This window comes from Oryctolagus cuniculus, chromosome 9 (genome assembly GCF_051225735.1).
Source record: "Oryctolagus cuniculus isolate XC-2025 breed Fujian yellow rabbit chromosome 9, ASM5122573v1, whole genome shotgun sequence".
Classification (NCBI taxonomy): domain Eukaryota; kingdom Metazoa; phylum Chordata; class Mammalia; order Lagomorpha; family Leporidae; genus Oryctolagus; species Oryctolagus cuniculus.
The window spans coordinates 64,796,272-64,811,032 of record NC_142875.1 but is presented as its reverse complement, the minus strand read 5'-3'; the positions used below and the strand labels follow the sequence as shown (position 1 = coordinate 64,811,032).

General features: G+C 50.6%; 1 protein-coding gene across 1 annotated transcript in view; it reads left to right on the top strand.

Annotated features, from left to right (window-relative positions):
* Positions 1-7,499: 7,499 nt before the first annotated feature.
* The window catches only part of ERICH6B (glutamate rich 6B), a 74,305-nt gene continuing 67,043 nt past the window's right edge, over positions 7,500-14,761 (top strand). Inside the window, exon 1 of the mRNA XM_089303301.1 lies at positions 7,500-7,663. The gene's annotated coding sequence lies outside the window, so the exon portion shown is untranslated. The remainder of the gene's footprint in view (positions 7,664-14,761) is intronic.

The window sequence follows — 14,761 nt, the reverse complement described above, 5'->3', positions numbered from 1 at the left end:
GAGGATTAGCCTAGTGAACCTCGGCGCCGGCCCGCAGTTTTGATTTAAAAGCTGTCGGTCCTACTGAATCTCCAAACCTAAATAGACATCAACACTCACCAAAGTCTACCACGTGGCTGGAGACGTATGTCCCAGTGTATATTGAGCGCACCCTGGGACATATAAGAACAAAATTCTCTCAGTGGTTCAAGAATGAACAGATGTAGCAGCTGGGCATTGCCACTCCCAAGCCTGGAAACAAAGGTTGAGCTGAACAGGCTTGGAGCAGAACCCACGTTTTCAGAGATTGCTGGGAGGGTTCCAACCAGTCTTTCATTCGTTCAAGCTGCTGTCTTTCCAGTGGGAGGTAGGGACCCAGCCTCTGGGGTTTCCAGATACCTTGACTTGCCCAAGAGCCCAAATCCTTTCAGTATGTATGTTGAGCATTAAATACTTCATGAAAAGGAACGACTGACTTAGTTCCTGGGGCTTCGGCTTTTCCAGAATTGACTCAGACCAAAGCTCTGTGCACCCAGCAACCATCACAAGGGGGTGCAGATTAATAAACCCAGAAGCAAATTATTCCTGGCTGCTCTACAGCTTCAAGGTTTTTTCCATTTAATTAGCTCTAGCAGGTAAAGGCCAGGTTGTGTGGAACCCCATTTTAAACCTCCTAATGGAAAAGTTAAATCAATTCTATTCAAAATGTTTAGAAAACAAAAAATCATTATCAAAGAGTCTCAAAGTTAAACCTTGGATTGAAACAAAATATAGCCTAGGATTTGTCTTAGAGAAAATCAGTTTCCCAACGACAACCTGAATGAGCTCCGACTTTAATGGTGCCATAAAAGTGTTTCATGCAACACTCAGAGCCAAGATCCGATAATTCCTTTGTGAACTATGAAAGAAATCTATCACTGAAGCCTTGTGGGCAAGAACACGGATTTAGGGGGTCAAAACACCAAGCATCGCCATTCATGACCCCACCACATGAACTCTTAATTAATTATGGGTGTCCTAATGTGAAAAATACTTTCATAACTGAAGGGTGACCTGTTCCCATTCACAGGCAGACCACAAATCAGTCACAACTCCCCAAACACCGTGAAGGAGCGGCTCAATTTGTATCCGTGTTGAACTTTGAGTGTTGCATAATTTATATCTAAAATCCACTCTCATACATCTACTAAAATACCCATGCTGACCTTCGCTCCCAATCCCAACTGCATTAAAAGGGACTATAAATCACTGGGACGCAGGCACCCAATCACAGCACAGCGCTCTCAGAGCCTGGCAACTTCCTTCCCTTGATGAGTTCATCATCCCCCAGAACGGGTTATAAAAATGGTGCACATTTGGAGATAGTAATTCAAAGCTTCTTCATTTTACTCCGGGGTTCATTGTCCGCCAGGTGAACTAAGTGGGTGTGTAGATAAATGGAGCAGCCAGGCGTGGTGGAACCTCCTATTTATCCCAATCTGGAGAACACCACCCGCAGATCCACGCTCCCACTCTGCGATGAGTCTGTCCACAGTTTAAGAGAGCTCTGCTTTCATCTTCACAGACCTTGTATCCGAGGACAGCCTGAGCCACCCGGAAGCGCCTCCTTTCATTCCAGCGAAGCTTTGTCCCCAGGCACAGACATTTCTTGATCCCTGAAAGACCATGTTCTGTTTACTCAGTTTTGCAAGGGAAGCAGAGCTTTGGAAAACCCTCCCAATCCCTGGATGCCGTTAAATCCGTTGTGCTGGCAATGCTGAGGGTGAGTGTCCACCTCCAGCCCAGATTACCGTACAAGGCAAGAACCGGAAGTCCTGTGCAACAAAAGGAAGTTGCTTCCGGCAGTTTCCAGGGAGATCCAGGAAGAACTGTGAAGAAGGCTTCCTACCAGCTGCCGGCAGTGGAGCTTAGGATTGTTCTCAGCAACTATGGGGTAGGAATCGACCCATCCAGGGTGCAGCCGCGGGCACTCAGGCTGGGACAATAGCAGGGCTTGCTCTGCAACAGGCCTCCCATGAACCCGTCCATGGGGAAGCGGTGTTCTTGCAGTTGACCTTTATCTGCCCTGCTCACAGAGCTCTAGCAGTGACCTCCACAGCCAGGTGTTCAATGTGGCTCCATCCCCACCGTGCACCAGAGCAGGACTGTGCTTTGCGCCCTGCAAACATCCACTCAACTCCCATCATAAACACAGCTGGCCGCCCTGCTAAAAATAAGGGGAGGGAATGTGGACCGTGCCTCTCTCCCCCTCTGGCTTACTAAGAGAGTTCAATGTCCCAGGCAGGATATAACACAAAAGGGAAAAAAGATCTTCCCCATATGGACCACTACTGAACAGCGGAATGAAATCTGCTATACAACCAGAGAGACATATGGTGCTCCATTTCTCTCTCTTTCTCTCTCTCTCTCTCATAACCTATTCTGCAGGCCTTGTTTTTTCTCGTGACATCCTCAAATATGGTAAAGGCATCAGTAGATTTTCAGGTGATATTCATGGAAATTTTAAGCTTCTAGGAAAATATTTGTCAGGTGAATTCATTGTACACTATTTTAATTCCTATAGGAAGTAACTGAGCCAAGTTAGCCATGGGACAATTTGCTCTCCCTATTCGGGGGTCGTTTGAAAAGTTCGTGGGAAAATGGAGTTAAAAGTATTGGTACAAAGATGCATAGAATTCATGCCCAGTGGGTTTTTGTTTTTCATAAGAAACAATGACCAAGAACTTTTTGAAGACCCCTCGTACTTCTGGGCCTTGGAGATCATCCGTGGCCTCTGTCACCTTGGGGTACACTTCCTTGTGGCTGGATGGGGACAGCACCAATGGGACAGCTGCAATGTGAAGGATGGGTTTCACTGTGCAGTTAGAAGGGGACCCAAGGAGCACCACGCTGGGGAGGAAAAGCTGGCTGGGGCAGGCACTGTCGTGCATCCCCTGTCAGAGGGCCTAGGTCTGGGTCATGTTTCTGCTTCCAATCCAGCTCCCTGTTAATGAGCATCCTGGGGAACAGCAGGTGATGGTTCAAGTCGTGGTTCCTGCCACCCTCGAAGGAGATCGTGATGGAGTTCCTGGCTCCTGGGTTTGGCCTGGAACAGCCCCAGTTGTTGCGAGTATTTAGGAAGTGCACTAACAGTTGGAATCAATCAATCTCCTCTGTGTCAAATAAGTAAATAAAACTTTTTTTCAAAAAGCTGGCAATATATGAAAAAGCAGGATTTTCAAAATATTGTTCACCTCTGTCGTCCTTTAGAAAAAGGTTTTCTGGGTTTTGGTTATCAGAACCAGCTGTCAGGGCCAGCACGGTGGCATAGAGAGTTAAGCCTCCACCTGCAGTGCTAGCATCCCATTTGCTGCTGGTTCAAATCCCAGCTGCTCCACTTCTGATCCAGCTCCCTGCTAATGCACCTGGGAAAGCAGCAGAGGCTGGCCCAAGTATCTGGGCCCCAGCACCTATGAGGGAGACCCAGAAGAAGCTCTTGGCTCCTGGCTTCAGCCTGGCCCAGCACAAGTCATTGTGGGCATTTGGGGAGTGAACTAGAAGATAGAGATCTCCCCCACCCCTCGTTGTACCTCTGCCTTTCAAACAAATATTAAAAAAAAAAAAAAAAAAAAGAACCAACTGTCTTTAGAATGAGAAGGTAAAAATCCAAATGAGAATAAGATGCCAGAACTAACACCCACCACCAGGCAAGACACAATGATGGGAATTGCATAATAAGTAAGAATCTGGTAAGGGTTAAAGCAAAGCTAGGAACCAGAGTTTTGAAAAGGGATACAGGTGGTGCCTGCTTTGTGAAGAAAACAGATGCCCTTGGCAATCACAGGTCAACCTGTGATATCTGGAAAAAAACATTAAAATGGATTTTCCGGGAGCCCATTTGCAGTTACCTGGAACAATACCAGGTGAAGAGAAGCCACCAGCCCTGTTTTGCGGAAAAACAAATTGTTATCAGCCTCACCGCCTTTGGCTCAGCAGCAGAGTGAAGGGCAGATGCTAGAAAGCAATAGATGTAATCTCTGGAAGCTTCCATAGTTGCCACAGGCAACCTCAGGAATTGGCCTCTGATGGCTGAGGGAGGCAGGGGGCAGGAGGGAGCGAAGGCTGCAGAAGCCAGTAAGCGGTGCTTTGAGGGAGGTGGGGAGCAGGAGGCAGGACGGGCAGTAGGTCGGGATCACATCCATCCTGCTTCAGGGGCAGGCAAAGGGCAGACCCAGCTCAAGGGGCTGGGATTCGGGGGGGGGGGGGGGGGGGAGGGGGCTGCAGGATTTCCCAGAGTCACAAGGAGTCACTTTATTTGGAGCCCTCTGGCTCACCCCCTACTGCTAGTCACTGCTTCGTCCTTCCCAGCGTTAACTGCTCTGCCAAAGTCCATCTGAGTATTCATCAAGCATCAAGCATTGAGTATGGATTGAGGACCTACCGGACCCCAGGTAGTCTAGAGGTCAGGATACAGAAGTGAGCAAAACAGAACAAACAGGCAAAAGTCACGGCCCTCAGGGCACTGGCCCTCCACCCCAGTGGGACAGATCATAGACAAAATACAGAGAATTGTCAGATCAGGTGACCAGAGCGAGGAGGAAGGGGAAACTGGAGCAGAGGAAAGCGAGCACTCACAGAGCGGCTGCCATTCTAATGGGGTGGCCGGGAAGCTACTCACCGAGGGACTGAGGCCTGCAGAGAAACACAAAGAGGGAGCAGTCACATGGCTATCCTTCCTGTGTCTTCCAGACAGGGTGAATGAGTGCGCAGGCAGGGAAGACCCCAGTGGCTCTGTGACACGAATCAGGAGCATGCTGAATTCAAGGACAGCAAGTCAGGGGCAGGGCAGGGAGCGGAAGCAGGGATCCCCTGAAGAATGAAAAGCCATGGTGTGCCTTTGAGCCAAGCTGGGCATGGGCCACGTGTGTGGTGAAGGCTGGGGCTGGCAGCTCTGATGGGGTAGGGCACAAAGGACAGAAGTAGAAAGACCAACTCAGAAGCTTGTATAGTCTTCCACACTGGGGGAGGTGGGGAGAAATGGTGAGATTCTGGTGCGCACTCAAGGTAGAGGCAACAGCATTTGATAACCAGCTGCATGGGGGTGAGAGAGAGAGAGAGAGAAGATCCCAGGTGGGTTCAGAGCCGCTGGTATGAGCTACAGCAATGACCTAAGGGAGGATGGGCGGGGCAGAGGGGTGCAGGGTGCAAATCGGGTTGGGTTTGGTCCAATGAGACACACCTATTCCAGCAGGTGGTTAGATGGGAGTCTAGGGTTCTGCTCCTGAATCTTTACAGACAGGGTAGTGATCAGTAAGTAGATGATGTCTTTCACAAGGATTTTTTGCCAAAAGTACAGAAACATTTGTTTTATGACCATTTTCTTATCAGCTTGCAATAAAGCTCAAGTGTATGTATCTCAATCACAGCTAGGTAAAGGCCTTTCCAGAGGCAGCCAAGTTAGTGCCAAAAATGACCTGAAAGGTGTTGCCTTCAGGAACCTAACTCAGAGCGAGGAGAGAGCTCAGTGAACCCAGAGGAACGCACGGTCCACACGGACCTCAGTCTGCCTCCCCAACCGTCACTGCTGGCTTGCCTCGCCAAGAGTAAGCTCTGTGGTTGTCCTTGTTCTCTGGGGCAGGTGGGAGGGGGCAAGCCTGACACTCTGCTGCAAATGGCCCAGGAGTCTGACATTTGCCCACCCAGGTCAAAGTAGAGGCAATAGTGATTTATAATCAGCTGCATGGGGGTGAGAGAGAGAGGATCCAGGAGGGTTCAGAGCCTCACCTCACCCTGGAGGCAGGAAGTTCTCTTAAGAGGAGCCATGAATTCACTCCAATAGGCAGCTGAATCCAAAGCTGAGAGCCCAGGATGAGAAGCAGGTGCTTAGCCACAATTTGGCATTGACCAAGTTAAGATTTGGTATTTTCCTGGCAAAAGGATGGATCTCAGAGAGTGGATTTTCTTCCACAAAGATAGTTTATTCTTTCTCTCCCTTCTCCTCCCAGCCAAACAGGCCTTGTCAGAGTAGAGAAAGAAAAAATGTGAAACCGCTAAATATGAAGCAAAGCTCTCAAAACTGTCACTGATGAGTTTTGTCTCAGAGAGTAAAAAATCCCTTCTTTTTAAGTCTTTGAAATGAGGGATTTACTCTATCTTGCTTAGTCTGGATCCCCAACACTTCCTAGAACACTGGCAGTGCATAGTAGGTGTTCAATAAAATGTTGGCCAAGGAAGGCATCAATCCACATAAACAGGCAACATGAAACCTACGAGCTTTGCCATGACAACCTCCAGGATTGCAGGCCTCTGACTGCAAGTGGACACTGGAACCTTCTGTGTGTCAGACGCTTGGGGACCATGGTCCCTGGAAGTCGTGGGCTGGGAAACTTCTCTTTGTCACTTAGACTCTGCTGAGGTTGATGAAGACCACAGGGAGCTACAAAAGTTCCTGAAACCAGCTCATGGGCACGGCCCCTGAGTGTCATCAAAAGGCATAGACCCGAGAAGCAGTATCTGCCCAGGTCCCCCAGGCCAGCAAAATGCATCGTAATCTCTGCCCTCAAAGTCTTCCTTTGTGCTTCAAGACATCGTTGGGGTGTGGACCGAAGAGGCCAGCAGCCTCTGTCTCCGGGTCTCCTCTACTGCTTCCCACACCCCGTGATGCTGGGGCAGACTCGGCAACTCTTCTGTTTTTCTCCCACTTTCTCCACATCAGGGACAGGAGGAGGAGCGCGAGAATCTAGCTTATCTCCTTATACAACCCAGGCACAGCAGCCTTGGGGTCCCCTGTGCCCTATGCCTCTCCCACTGGACTCCCCCCCCCCCCATTTTGTCATCTCCACCCCCTCCCAAGAGCTTAGCTCAGGCCACCAGGGGACAATAGGAAAACACCACCACCAGTAACTCACACCTGGTCTCCACGGAGTACCCAAGATTCTCTGTGGCTAGCTGGAGCTTACACGGGGGGGGGGGGGGGGGGGGGGGCTTCTTCCAGGAAAAGAATTTAAAAATTATCATTACAAATGTGGGTGCACACATGACTATTTATTTAAATGGGGAAAGAAATCACACCGAATTCCAGGCATGTCAAAGATCCAGCTCTTCTGAAATCGCTGTGGTAGCTGAGCAGAAAAGCCCACCTAGGATGGACTGCTCACCTGTCCACTTGAACCCTATGCCGTTCCAGCATGTCGCCCCACAGCGGCCAGGGCGCCGCCAACCCTTGACCCCACACGAAGTTCACACAAGTCGACTCCATCTCCTTCCAGGCTGCTGAGGGCTCTGGGTTCCGTCAGAGGGCTGCCCCTGGGGAAGCCACGCTGCCTGATTCTTCATCGCCGGGCTCCAGGATTCTAGAATTCCTCGTACTGGAGTGTGGTATGCACAGTCTCCATCCAGGGAAACACAGTCCCCCTCTGTGGCTGCAACTGCCACCTGTGACGCAAACAATGAAGAAAACTTTGCGGGCAGCCCCTGGGACTGACCCAAACACCACCCCCTCCCTCGCCTCGCCCCGCCCCGCCCCGCCCCGCCCCGCCCCGCGAGGAGATCGCCTGGGGACAGGTGCAGCAGCTTAGAACTCCCTGCCCGCCACATTAGATGGGGGCCGCGGAGGTCGAGGGGGCGCCGTCCCCATGGTAACCGAGAGCGCAAACAGACGCACGGGTCAGGGCCGCAGAGATGGCAGAGGACAAGCCTGGCTCAGGTAAGCGCTTGGGCTTCGGGCACTGGCCGCCTTGCGCTCTCTGGGAGACCTGGCTCCCACTCTTCCTCCACCCTCTCCCCTTCCTTCCTTCCTCCTCCTCCTCCGCTAACGCGTGAGCCTCTGGTCAAGCAGAAAGCAGTAGGGGTGAAAGCCGCCCAAAGGCTGAGCAACAAAGATACCTCAAGTGCACAGCGCCTTTGTTCGCTTTCTCTGCCCCGCCCCTCCTTGGGTGCTTCTGTTCCCTGCTTGGACTTGACCTGGCTTCCCCCTTGGTGAAGGGCAGTGTTTGGGGATGGGTCAGGATACTTCTGCAAGGATTGCCCCCCCCCCACCTTCTGCTCCAGGAAGCCCCTGGCCCTGACATTAAAGGGGACGATATGGCTCCTGGTCCTATTACTTTTCCAGTGTGTGGCAATCAGTTACCTAGCCAGGAAAACATTCCGCAGATCTGAAATTCCAGCCTGGCCCAGCCAGCCAACTCCTGTGACCCAAAGGCCAGCCCCCAGTCTCCCAGTGGGTCCTCCCATCTCCCCACTCACTTCTCCAAATACTAGGCAAAGAGCAGCCCTACCCAGCCTTCCATGGAGTGGTGAGCAGTCACCAAGGGTTGGTGTTTTCCAAACGTTCTGAGACAAATGATGGCTCAAGTCAACCTGCTTCAAAGCTCAAACGCAGATACATTTGGAAGTGAATTTATAAAAAAGGCCCTAGGAAAGTATGCTTTAATGAGTGCACAGGGTGTCTATAGTGACAAAACCTGCCATGGAACATTTTGACTTCAGTGTTTACTTGCTGGCATGTTGTCACTTGAACCCAGATCGGCCCAGATGTGGCACTGATGAAACTCCCCAAAGTGGCTCATCAGCTGTTCCTCTCGGGATGGAAAGCCTTCAGCCAAGAATTCTACCAGGTAAAGAGGTTGCACAGAGCTACAGAAGACAGTAACAGCGCACAGGAACACCTTGCTTTTGCAAGATCACTGCAAGATAGTTTGGGAATGAGACTTGTCCCCTTGCTCCGGCTAGGGTTCCCGAGCATCAGCTGGCAGAACCCCAACGCCACCCAGGGGTCCTGCAACCCAGCCCTTCCCCTTTGCCTGCTCCTTTGTGCTGTCTGGGCCCACCCAGCACTCACCTCCTGGATTGTCCCATAACGAGAGGGCAAGTGAAGCCGACGGGAGCCTGGTATGTCCACATTGGAAGCTGGAATGGCAGCTGGAGTCCCCTGCGTGTTGCTTCCACCTATGGCTCATCCATTCCATCCCCTTCTGTTGAAATCCAACCTCTGCCAGGTGTTGTGATGGGCTGCCCTCTTACAGGTGAGGTAGACACACAAACAAATGAGCACAGTACGGTAAGAAAAGTGAGAGACTGAGCCGGCTCTGTGGCGTAGCAGGTAAAGCCACCGCCTTTAGCACTGGCATCCCATATGGGTGCCGGTTTGAGTCCTGGCTGCTCCATTCTGATCCAGCTCTCCACTGTGGCCTGGGAAACAGTAGAAGATGGCCCAAGTCGTTGGACCCCTGCATCTGCGAGGGAGACCTGGAAGAAGCTCCTGGCTCCTGGCTTCGGATCGGCACAGCTCCGGCCCTTGCAGCCAGCTAGGTAGTGAACCAGCAGATGGAAGATCTCTCTCTCTCTCTCTCTCTCTGCCTCTCCTCTCTGTGTAACTCTGACTTTCAAACAAATAAATCTTTTTTTTAAAAAAATGAGAGAGCCATAGTGGAAACAAGACACTTTCTGGAAGAGGCTGCGTGTCTTCCAGGGGATGGTGACTCTGATTTGGGTTTTAAAGAGTTAATTGACTTGCTTTTGAGTGATAAGGAAATTCAGAAGCAAGGCTCTGAGTCTAAAAGAAGTCCCACATTGGAGGAGTTGGCAAAAACACACACTATATCCTCTGGAAAATAAAGCAGGACTGGGAATATGCTCAAACACTGGCTAGGACGACACCCAGGCAGGAGGCTGCTCAAGAGACCAAGCCCTCGGTCCTGGCTCCGGAGAGGTTTGCAGGGCCTGGTACCCTCTGAGCTAGAACGTGACTAGCCCAAGGCTGCCTGGCCTCCCTCCAGGTGGATTCTTGATGTTGCATGATGTCACACTATTCACAGGTGCTCCTTGTGGGCCCATCAAGGACTGATGAGCAAGACGTGGGTCTGACGTGTTGAATTTTCAATAAATCGGTCTGTTCTGGAACCAAATGTCTCTCCAGTCTCCTGGTGGAAAATGCGCCTACAATGATGGAACATAGCTCAAGGCTGCTTTTGCATCCTGAGACAGGGTGAAGCCCTGCCCTCCCCTCTCTCCCCATGCAGAGGGGCCTGACGTCTGCTGGTAGGAAGGGCCTTGGAGGCTCATCCCTGCCCCTTCCCAGATCTCAGGGACCTGGACCACCTGCCCTCACCCAGCACCTGCTGCTCCTCTCCTTGATCTTGGTGGTCTATCTGGCCTCTTTCCCTCAGGATGAGGAGCTCAAAAACCTCCTAAAAACACCTGCCTGGATTCTCTCTATCCCACCAAACATAGAAAGTGCTAGTTTAATAGTGGAATTTATTCTATTGTTCATGCTCGGTACCTCGGAACTCCAAATATGGAAGCAAGTACCTGGGCCCTTTCAGACTGATGGATTAGCCTTGTAGGAGAAAGGTGTGCTGAGACCGCCCACTCCAAGTCCTGAGCCTGTTCCTCAGCTCCAAATCCACAGACACTCTTCAGTCCTGTTTTTACGGTAGCTACGACAACTCCAACTTGATGCTCGTTCAGGGCTTCCAGCGCTGCTTTTGGAGCTCAGCTGTATGTGTGTGGTCTACGCTCACCATGGCCATGGACGCACTCATTGCCCCAGCCAGCTGCACCTGCCCATGTTCACAGACACACACTATCTAATGAAACAAACACTATCAGTACTTTTCACCTGTGTCTAATTTCTGAACTCCTGCAAACAGGCAGAGCTCAGTAGCCCTAATCAAACCAGTCTGCAACCAGCTTTCTACATGGTCTGAGGAACTGTAGGAGGCACTGCGAAGAGAACCACTAATTTCCAGGATGCTGTCGCAGGTGTTGCTCCCTGAGGATACTGTCTTTGAACAAGGACATGGATCCAAGTTGGGACGATGGGTCTGCCCAGGTCGCCCATTCTGTCTCCTGCAAAATTCTTAACTCCTGGCAAGCTGCAGGCCCCTGTCAGCATCCCGAGCTCTGTGAGCGTGTGCGGAGAAGCCATGCTGCCGAACTTCTGAGGATTCCAGCGTCTGTGCTGAGAACCACCTCCACGTGACCTGCTTGACTGTGTTTGGAAGAAACCCATGACGGTCGTAACCACCAAGCTCCTTTGCATTGGCCTTACCAGCCTCTCTGATGTCTCCCCAAGCATTGTCAGATTGTAAAAGACACCCTTCCTCTCTGACTCCGTTCCTCCCCGGTCTCTTACTGAAATCTAGAATGCTCTCTGGTTCTCTAGTCTACCATGTGTGAAAGCCTAGACCACCAAGCCAAGGCAGCTACACCTTGGGGCATCCTCTGGCTGGCATTAATTCAGTAGGGACTTCACATTTCCCTGGGGGATCCTTGCCCCAGGATCCTGAGGTAGTGCTGGCTTTCTACTGGGCCCCCACTGACTCCCCTTACAGATAATTACTCTCCTCCAACTCATGTTAAAACTCCCCTCTTGGGGCACCAGATTCTGTCCCAGTTGCTCCTCTTCCAGTCCAGCTCTCTGCTGTGGCCCGGGAAGGCAGTGGAGGATGGCCCAAGTGCTTGGGCCCTGCACCCGCATGGGAGACCAGAAGGAGGCACCTGGCTCCTGACTTCAGATAGGTGCAGTGCCGGCCATGGCGGCCATTTGGGGGGTAAACCAACAGAAGGAAGACCTTTCTCTCTCTCTCTCTCTCTCTCTCTCTCTCTCTCTCTCTCACTGTCTAATTCTGCCTATCAAAAAAAAAAAAAAAAAAAAAAAAAAAAAACGAGAAACAACTCCCCCCTCTTTTGGGGGCCAGCGTTGTGGCCTAGCTGGTAAAGCTGCTGCCTGCGATGCCAGCATCCCCTGGCCACTGCACTTCTGATCCAGCTCTCTGCTAATGGTCTAAAAGAAGCAGCGAGACATGGCCCAAGTACTTTGGCCCTTGCCTACCCAGGTCGGAGACCTGGACAAAGCTCCTGGCTTCGGACTGGCCCAGCACTGGTTAGTGCAGCCATCTGGGGAGTGAACCAGCAGATGAAGATCTTTCTCTCTCTCCCAATCCCTCTCTCCCTCTCTCCCTCTCTCCCTCCCTCCCTCCCTCCCTCTCTCCTTCTCTCCTTCTCTCCTTCTCTCCCTCCCTCCCTCCCTCTCTCCCTCTCTCCTTCCCTCTCTGTAACTCTTTCAAATAAATAAGTAAATCTTTAAAAAAACCTTTTCATTTAGTACATAATCACACTCTGCTGTATTTTAGTTTATTTTTCTGTCTTCCTGATTAAGCAAGAAACTTTCTCGAGGCCTGTAGGTGGGCCTTATGCAACCTGCCAGCCCCAGTGCCTGATGCAGCATTCTCATAAATGCTTGTGGGAGGAAAGAGGAAAAGAAGGTGAAAGGGGCCCACCGTTGTGTCCTCCAGCTGCTCTGCTTTGGATCCCCTGCTCCCTGCTAATGTGCCTGGGAAGGCAGCAGAAGATGGCCCAAGTGCTTGGGCCCCTGCACCCACCCATGTGGGAGACCCAGATGAAGCTTCAGGTTCCTGGCTTCCCCTGGGCCCCCAGTGTTCCTGCTTGCTGCCATTTGCAGAGCGAGTCAGCGGATACAGGATCTCTCTGTGTGTCTCCCTCTCTGTGGCTGCATTTGAAGGGAAGGAAAGGAGGGAGGCAGGGAGGGAGGGAGGAGAGGGGGAGGGGGAGGGGGGACTTAGAGGTTTACAAATTGCAGGCTCATGTTATATAAGGTCTGACTAATGCACTGAGTACTAAACCCAGGATTCACAAATATTTGCGCAGCCTGGGAGTGTGAAGCAACACCGGCACGATGAAATTTAATACTAATCCATGTAAATACCTGTATTCATTTCAAAAGAAAATAAACCAGTTTAGGACAGAAACAAACAAACATGTGAAGAACACGCGAGCCGCTTTCTCGTGCTTGTAGCTTACCGTGGAGCAAGTCCGTTGTGTGCAGCTCCAGAGCGCAGACCTGGGCGGGCTGGCTGGGAACCCACAGGAGGAAGATTTAGTGGCAGACGTCTGTGTCATTTGTTACATGCTAAGTACAGTGCCTCGCACATACAAATGGTGGCTGTGATCTTTGTTATCGTGATTATTACCCGCGTCATGGCCATTATTATTTATTGGAGCTGTCAAACAGTCTGCCTCTGAAAGCACGGAGCCCCCATCCCTGGAAACCCAAGGTTATCACCAGAGAGCCACCTGCCTGGGGTGTTTGTCGTGCTGATTCCTAACCCAGGGCCTCTTTTCCATAATCCTGAGAGTCCAGGAACAATGCCCCGGGTGTTCTGGGCAGTGAAAGCTACCAGCACAATTCCCGGCTGAGTGAACAGCCTTTTCTATCAAGAAGTCGTGTGCTGCACCCATTTGTTGTAGGGTGCCTCCTTCCAGCAACCCCGCCAGAGCCTCTCTCTGATGATGAAAACTAAAATTGCTTTGTGTGAAAGCTCCTTTAATCTTACAGAGATACAAATGCCTCGTATCTTTGGGGATATGCCAAGCCGCTCTTAGTAGTTCAGAATTAATCTTATTAAAGGAAGCTCTGTTAATCCCTACTGCTGTTTACCAGAGACGTTGAGTGATTCTGCACCTGTTCCTGCTGCTGCCTTGCAGGGCACCCTTCCTGGACTTAACCGCTGCAGAAGGAAACACATCGGCGAGTTGGTTTAATTCTAGGAACGCTCCTTTGCAAGTCTTTCTTTCTTGGTTAAAGGACAGAAGCATAAGGGATGTAGAGCTTGCCTGCTATGAAGAATAATAAAATGAAGTTGCTTCATTCATTAACTATCCAACCCAGAACAATTGCATATGATAAATCATGAGTATTGCTAAGGAAAATGAAGCCCTCATTAACTAACAAGCTGTTCTCTCTTCCCAAAGAATATAAGAAGCCCTTGTCTTTATGAGATTACCTAGTTTGGCTAAGAGTTTAGAAAGATAGGGTTCTCACACATGATTGCCTGAGAGTCATTGTCAAAGGAGTGGGACTGGGAGTAGCGACTCAACATTTGGGAAAAATAAAATGATTTATGGCGTACATTTCAGAAACCTGGACATCGTCACTCAAGGCTGTGTCTGAGGATAAGGCCACTTGTGAGGCACTGCAGGAGACACACTGGTTCACTTCCGGCAGGTCCACCACAGTACATGCAGCTCACTGTGTGCTGCCACTTCTGGAACAAAAGGGAGGGTGCTGGCTGTTTGGGAAATGCTAAGTCATGTTATTTGATAACCTAATGCTGCTCTAAAAATCCAGCCACCTTGCTTCTGGACCGTATGGGGAACCTATACATGACTGATTATAGGTTACTAAGCAAGTGTGTCCTAGCAGGCTGGACCTGCCCGATATCCCCTTAGAAACTACTGGTGTGAAACTTCCTGGGTGGAAATAGCTTCAAGGATCAGACAAATCAAAGAGAGACTACACAGTGATAACTCCGGAGGAAAACTGTCCATTTTTGTTGCTGTGGGATGTTGATGCACCTGCAAGATGAAGCTGTACACAGAGGAACTGGGCCAAATGTCACTCCCCATGGACCTCAAGGACCATCATGATGAAACTGAGAAGGAAGGCATTGCCATCAGCCTAGTGACGAGCCCTGGCTCCTTACACCAAAGACCTGCAGCTCCTTTATGGCTTGTGACGTCACCATACCAGCACCTCCTTCCTCGGAGCCCCTTTATAAACCCCTAGACCATCTCATCCAGCACAGCAATAGTCCTTGAAAGCCTGAGGTCTGCTACCCTCTCATCTGCCGACAGATTAAATGTTCTCTTTTCTTTATCCCAAAACTTTGTTATTTCTGTTTGGCACCAGGGACAGGGACCAAGCTTTCAGCAACACTGGCACCCTTAGCATCTCAGTGAGTTTTTCACAGTACTCTAAGCCAAAAGAAATTCCTAATGGTTC